Source organism: Vanessa atalanta, chromosome 2 (genome assembly GCF_905147765.1).
Source record: "Vanessa atalanta chromosome 2, ilVanAtal1.2, whole genome shotgun sequence".
Lineage (NCBI taxonomy): Eukaryota > Metazoa > Arthropoda > Insecta > Lepidoptera > Nymphalidae > Vanessa > Vanessa atalanta.
The window spans coordinates 9,842,391-9,850,385 of record NC_061872.1 but is presented as its reverse complement, the minus strand read 5'-3'; the positions used below and the strand labels follow the sequence as shown (position 1 = coordinate 9,850,385).

Sequence of the window (7,995 nt, the reverse complement as noted above, 5' to 3'; positions counted from 1 at the left end):
ATCTTTACAAACCAATCGACATATAAATCGTCTAATGTATTAGCAGTTATCCGTTTTACTTTCATTCAATCAACGTAACATATTCGACTCTGACTGTAAGGCAACAAAGTATAATTCAGTCCTTTCGAAGAAGTAAGCCAGACGTGTGTTTGTTGCTAATATTAGATGGGACAAAAAACGGCGTCGGGTTGTGGCCCTTCTTTCACGGCCCTCGTCCCGGAGCGCGCCGCGTGCTTCCTACCCGATCACACAAGTACGTATAGCTTTGCCAACAGACCCAGCAGTTCACCGCGCGCCGCCACCCGGTGCGCCTGTGTATTTTATTACGGACACTTGCGATCTCGCAACCAACACAAGTGCATAACATCGCTATTAAAACGTTATTTTCGGAGAGTGCCACTATTTTTAACGTGCAACACGATAGTGTGCATCCTGGCTCGTCCTTTTTGCAAATGTGGGTTTGGATCATCCGCAGAGGGAAAAATAAACATAGCACTCCGGTAAGTTATCCGTTGGTTGTGTTTAATGTTATTATCATTCCTCATTCCTATCGTTTATTCTATATTCATCGTGAACTTGGATGCTGCAAGTGCTTCGGTTAAAAAAATACGCAATTTTTCAACACGTTATGCTAATGAGACTCGATAATAGTTTCACGAAACGCGCTAACAATCCAGCGAAAGCGAAATTTCTGAATATCGGTAGCCAGATTCCATTCATATCTTTTAACATAAAAAATGTAATCATGTTTTTCGTATTAGGTTCTAATAACAATCGAATAAAATGTTTATATACAGATATAACTCATTAATATGTTAGTTACTGTAAAGCTTAAGCAATATTATAACAATGTACAATGAGGAATTCAACGGAAACAAATAAGACATCCTTATTCTCATTTAAAAATAGATGTGTTTCTCCGTCTCTCATACACCAAACTATTGCGCTGGATTTGACAACCGTATTGTAAAGAGGTGGGTGCTAATTCTATGATTATGAAAATTTACAAGATATTATTTATATGTTCCATTTTTAAATATATATAAAATTCGAAATTTAAAATTGAATATTTGAGGAACTCATCCAGAAAAAGTTAAACAATTACGCATAAATGTAACTAAATTACGTATTATTTAGCCGTATAAAAAGTGGCTAATTCTGTTCGTGTCGATGTGCCGGCATGCACTAGCTTTTATTAGGACTATATAAAGGCCATTTAGATTCAAATATGAGTAAAAAAAAAAAACTCTTAACCATTTTAAAGTGCTGGTTAAATTTCGTTATGCAGATGATATTGTAGATTGATGAAACACCGCAACAATCTTTGTGAGACATCTAAAAGACCCATCCATAATGGTTGACCCAACACGTTTGCTCCACAATGCTTGCGAAATCTTGTCATATTATCTGACTATAATAAATTCAAATCTTATTTAACTTACCTTAGATTTCATCATTTATAATCGTATTGTACTATACCGTATCATATTTGTAAATTGCTCGAGATGAATCAAACGATTCAGGAGTGAAAACGTTTTGCTTTGTCAATAAAATTTGAATGTTTGTTTGATGGGACATTAGCAGCTAAGGTTTACGTAAAAAACGATGTTATGAATTTTAACGAGACTGCGTTTCAACACGGTATAGCTGCGTCCGTATGTATATATATGTAGTTACGGACGAATCACGCCCCTCTGTCGCTGTTTCAAATCAATAGACCGGTACATACACACTACTTGGACCAGACGGACTCTAAATAAATGTAGCAAAGGTACATACGCAGTGACTAACAATAGCTGGAAGGATTCCAAGCTAATTATATGTGCTAAATTAAACAATACAATGCAATTATAAACATTATATAGCTGTTGAAACAGCTATCGTAAACCGAAACGCGTTACGTTTGCTGCACTATTCTATGCAGTTCGCTTTGCCATTCCATGAAACGCAATTAATATTCATTATAATTAAGCTAACTGATTCCAAATATTTGCAAAACGCAAAATCGTCAATTCTTTAATTATTATTCTAAATTTAAAATGAAACCTTTTTTATGAACCGATAAACCAGAATGCATTTTATTTTGTTAAGTAATTTAAAGTTCGCGTAACGCTGGTCAATGAACCCCTTCCCTCAGACAAATTTACGAGTAAATAACGTTACCAGTTATATCGCTGCCGTTTCTAATTTCTTTGTCCTGTTGGTATACAATCATAATATTTTTATATCGTCAATAACTCCAGACTTATGTTATAAACATTAAATATATATGTTATCAAAAAACATTAAATGTTAAACAAATGTACGGCGTTATATCAAATACTTTTAGATATACAAAAATTAAAATGATAGAATTTTCGAAACAATTTTTAAGGCATTTCTAAAATGATGGTGAAAATGAATTAGTAAAACTTTTTTTTTTCAATTGGTTCAAATGTCTAGACAATGGAGTTATTAAAGAAAGCTAAGAGCGAAAAATGTTAACTGTCTCAAACTTCCAGTGACTGCAAAATTATGACCTTGACGCTGAAGTCTACATTACCGAAGGCACGATGGCTAGTTTATAGCTTTTATTGTCGCTGTATAACTATTTATAATTATTAATTACTAATTACAAAAAAAAAAATTAAATGAATAGAATTTTTTTTAATATATTTATTTAATACAAACATTTGTGTATAAACTCTACAATTGAAACCAAGTTATTTTAATATATAGCTGGTCAATACTTGTACGCCGGTTTGTAGTGTTTAGATAACCGAACAATACCGGCTGCATTCCACAACATCCAGTAAACCTAAGAATTAGCCATAAATTATTTTAAAACTTTAAGTGCGGCCACGTAGACGCATGTGAACGCTTGACGTTTGACCAGAGTTGGAATTGTTCTGATAAAAAGCAGTAAAACTAAGTAAATATTATCTAACTTTGGTTTTAGTCTCAGTTATTTTTTTTATCTTAGTAACCAGAATTTCAGTAACATTTTTATGTTTTACAACAAATTGTATCTCGAAATACCTTCCTTGTCATCTAAATGTTTTCGGTAAATGTAAACGATTAGTTAAAGTTTAATCACACGATTCGTTTTATTATTTTGTTTTAAGATCACAAATCACCGATGAGAATGCTTCTTTTAATATATACTACCTACCTACTACCTACCTACTTATTACTAACTCAAGTTGTCATGGTCGATACGCTTGAAGAACTATAGACGTGAGCTTCGCAGATATCACAGTTAGTGACAGATTTTTTACGCTTCATTTATTCATTATACGAAAAGAGAAATGATGTTTTTCTTATATGAAGATCTATGAAGTGCTGTAAAAATTTGAATTACAAAGCGTGACGCAACTTAACACTCCGAGCTAATTACTTTATGTTTTCAAATACTTCCGTCTCGCTTGTAATGGCACTGTTTATAAAAAGGTGTGAGTGACCTTTAATCTTGAGGGATTTAAATACCTTCAAGTAAAATGTTAAATCTTTATGCTTAAAAATGTAATGCGTAATCGTTAATAAAAATTTAAGTAATTTAGTATTTTAAAACATACATATACATGCTGATAATTATTTTTACTCAATTGTTAAATACAATTAATATCTAGTAATCATTGTTATTGTCTATGAATAAGTTATATTACGCTAAAGTATGAATGCCAATCAAATTTCGAAATGATGGTCAAGCAAAATTGATGGAATAATTTAAGCCCTTCGGGCTGTTCGTCAGAGAGTAGTAATTATGTTCGTAAAAGCATTACATACCCTTTTTATTGCATTTTCAAAGTGATAGTTAAGAATAACGGGACTGACAGGTCGGATTCCGAGTAGTCATACCAGTGGGCACTATTGACTCTACGCTTGCACCAACAATTGAAGACAATAATAACAAGTACAATGCAGTATCCACTACACTATATGTGCACATGCGACTATTCAAACATATCTCCCTCTTATCACATTAACAATAAAGCGTATAGTTCTATGAAGCCGTCTTTCCTTTTATAATCCGAAGTATAAGGATTCGATTACAGGAAAACTGTTGCAATGTATTAATATTGACACTTCATATGAATTTAATTTAACAACTGCATTCGTCGCGATTGTCATACATTTGACGTAGGGGATGTAGATAATGACTTGATGCGTATACTAGAGAATTAATTCAATGCAATGGAAATATGTATATTTTTTTAACTAAAATGAACACACAGACACCCACAAGCCCGCGCGCACACACACGTAGAATTTCACATATTGAGATATTATTTTCATTATATTTTTATAACCCATACAACATCATTATATCCTTAAACTCCAAAGACAGATTTTCTCACTTAACTTTCTGAGAAATGTTTGGAGCGCAGTTGTGTCAGTTCGAGCCAATTCAAATATTTAAATCAAGTCCCGTTCGTTCCTGGACGAAGTAAAAGTGCTAATGTACTTCCTTAATCAGTATTAATTAAGTAAGTCTCATTGATTGAATTTGTATTTTAAACGTGGGAATAATTCAAAGTGAAATCGCGTGTTTATTGCTAAACAAGCCATGATCACTTCACGCATATGCGATTGGGAATTATATTGAACCATGCACCTTTAATATGCATGCTTTAACTTTACCAAGCAACAGAACATAATTATTTGAACAGTAAAAACAGGACGTTTTAGGGGGAAAATAATAAATACATATTAATAGGGTCTTTCGTTACATAATTATGTTAGAGCCCCCTCTTTAATTATTCTTCCATGCGCTTGTGTTTCGATCGGGAAGATATGTTTATGAAACAAGTCACAGGACATGACATTTCCGATGCCACGGTTAGTGGTGAATTTTCGGTATAACAAATTGTTCTTATCTCTAATAATACCTGTGTTTAGGTGTAACTTACCATCACCTTCGAATGACCTTTGACCTGTAAATATTATAAATTAGAATGTAACTCTCTCTGTCTCTATGTCTGTTTCGCTTTGTCACGGCCAAACAACTGAACTCAATTTGATGTTATTTGGTATGAAGCTAGCTTGAACCCCAAACACCTGACGATCGATCCTAAAACGCAAGTAAAGCCGCGGGCGACCAATATATCTCAAGTATTTTGATCTCGTAACGTTTTTGCTTTCTAAAAATTATAATATAAAATGAGATGGCAAATTTGTCCATTTCTAGTAGCTCATATTACGCAAACGTTTTTAAATTCACAGTCGTTTTAAAATATATGTAATTAAATGTATTCAGCAAGTGTGGTCGTATCTTATTTGGATCATTTGCGTAAATTTATACATTTTATCAACACCCACACATTGCAGATAAGTGGGCATGTGACTAGTTTCCTGTGGCTATTACTTTGAATATACAAAATATGTAATTATAAATTTTAAACTGAATATTGGTATGTGTGATATTCGTATAAAGTTCGGGAAATGATGACCAATAGATAAAATTTATTATAGAGGATAAAGGTACATTCAATATCAAATATTCTAATGAATGTCGCGTATAATTTCTGACATTTCACGTCGCGCTTCGAGTTTGTTGTTACAGAATAGTTCAATTGCACACAGCGGCGTATCATTAAAAATATATACAAATATTGCAAATGCAAAAGTAAATCTGTCTGTCTGTCCGTTTGTCGGTTCAATGGAAGCGTTAATTCCACTGAACCGATTTTGATGAAATTTGGTATGAGACAAGTAACTCAAAGATAGAGTAAGTTTTTTAAATTGTTTTATTGTACCTATGTGTTAAAAAAATTGGGCTAAATTGTGTTTTATGTAATTTCTTCAATTTTGAACATGAAAATGCATTTATAAATGGGTATGGATACTATTGAAAAAAGTTAAAAAATCTATACTAATGTATTGAATACGAAAGTGAGTGAGCAAATTTGTCCACGGGCTTCTCAGTACTGGAAAAGTAAGGACGATAGTCACCACGATGGAATCGATTTTTTTGCGTTGTTCCAGCAGGCATGCTAACGCTGCGTCCTAATCACTTGTATTTTTCAATGTCAATAATATTAGAAAATAACCTAAGGGTAAAATTGTACGATGACATTGGATTTTCTTAACACGCATGTAAAGGGCCGGGTTCAGTTAGTCTCAAATTTAAATCAGTGCAGTTCTAAATGATTTAACGATTTCTAGAAGGTTATTCAATTATGTATTCAATATGTCAAGAAATGGAGGTTGAATTAAAATTATTTCATGCTAAATATTCTTAATAACTCTTACAAAACACAGAGAACATACTCGTTGGAACGAACGATTTTTATTGATACTTAAATATAAATTAACTAAGTTATTAAGGAGAACGTTTAATTTTGTGAAGGTTTACTTTAAGCGTTTGCAATTTAATATTTGTATGCACGTTTAAATATAACATTTAACTAATGTATAAATACTGTTTAAATATAATAAGATAGGTACAATGAAAACATAATACATCTAAATATATATTAAGAATAAATTAAAATTCTGATCGTGATATATTTATGTATAATTCTTTTTGTTTTAATAATATTACACTCTCAAACTAACCTTACGTATATTTTAAGAAATTAAGCCGTGAATGTTTTGTATGTTTTGATTTTTGTCAGACGATAACGCGGCAGACGGTATAACGGTTTTAATTTAAATTTAGCAGTTATTTTGAGGTAGATTATGTCACGGATCATGTTTATACCTTGTTAAACTTATCGTATAAAAAATACTAATATTAATTTACACTTAACGAAGCAAGTAACCGTTTGTTTAATAATATTGATTATATAAAGGAAGCATAAAATACATATATTATTTTATAGATATGAATCGGAAATATTAGAAAAATTTAAAATAAATCGTTAAACAGTTTTGAACTTGATATCGAACCCGTACTGCCGTGGGAATTCCCAGGGTTGGTTAAAAAGGAAAAAGGCGTGATTCATACATGCCATTATAAGCTTAGCTTAGAGCATGCGTCATTGAAAGCCGGGGATTGTGCGCAGCGCAGGTAGAATTCATCTCTGAACAGCGCTTATTGGAAATGGTGTCTATTGGACCGTATTCTAAGAATATGCACGTTTATTTTAATTTATTTACAACGCAATAAATCATTAAATACTAAGATAGCTATATAATAATACGAATACTATTGTAATTGTAATATATCCTCAAATGTAAGACATTTATAGACGTTCTTTGTGTAAACTAAATTGAGTTATAAAAGCAACTGCCTTGAAAACGACACGGGGTTTCAAAAGCTATTTATATTAGAATGAGATTCGATTCCGAACAAACTGATAGAATCTGTATTAGGACGTGACTGGACCTAAAGTTTTGTAGGTTAAATTAATCCCAGCATACAAAGACACATAATATATACATATATAAAACAAAATTGTGTTACTGGATAAAACTTATTTTAAATGTGTTTCAGCCTCAGATTTTATCGTGATAAAATTTTTGATGGGTTACCCATTTTAAATCGGTGTTTTAGCTTATACGATATCCGATACGATATACTTACTTGTTTAAAAAAATTACAAAAAACGTAATCATCAATAGCACATCAATCAATAGTGCGGCAAACTGGCAATTGGTTTACAAATTGATATGATTGACAATGACAATCAATATCGCGAGAGAACCGATAGCCGTCTACAAGGGCGTCGAAACGCAAGACCAATTTCAAAGCCTCATTGCTTCTATAAACAACGCTCATTATTTATTTATTACGTTAACCGCCTTTATCGTATTACGCTCTGCTGTCTTAAGCTCTTATTACTTGGACATGATAATTTCATAAAATTGCTTCGTTGTTAGCGCACCGATGCGAAAGCGTTGACAGGAATGGTTTTTACCGGTAAAGGAAATGACAAGTTTTTATTGATGGACTTCGAATTGAATTATGAAGACGTTTCCCTTTTTTCTTCTTCGATTTGAGATGAATATACATACTGGATTCAGATACATAACACTCACAAGTTTCTTAGACATTTCTGCTGATTTTTTTTT

The 7,995-nt window shown here is 32.3% G+C and overlaps 1 protein-coding gene across 1 annotated transcript in view; it reads left to right on the top strand.

Moving 5' to 3' along the window:
- Window positions 1-273: 273 nt before the first annotated feature.
- The window catches only part of LOC125070923 (beta-1,4-glucuronyltransferase 1), a 55,734-nt gene continuing 48,012 nt past the window's right edge, over window positions 274-7,995 (top strand). The window contains exon 1 of the mRNA XM_047680945.1: window positions 274-500. The gene's annotated coding sequence lies outside the window, so the exon portion shown is untranslated. The remainder of the gene's footprint in view (window positions 501-7,995) is intronic.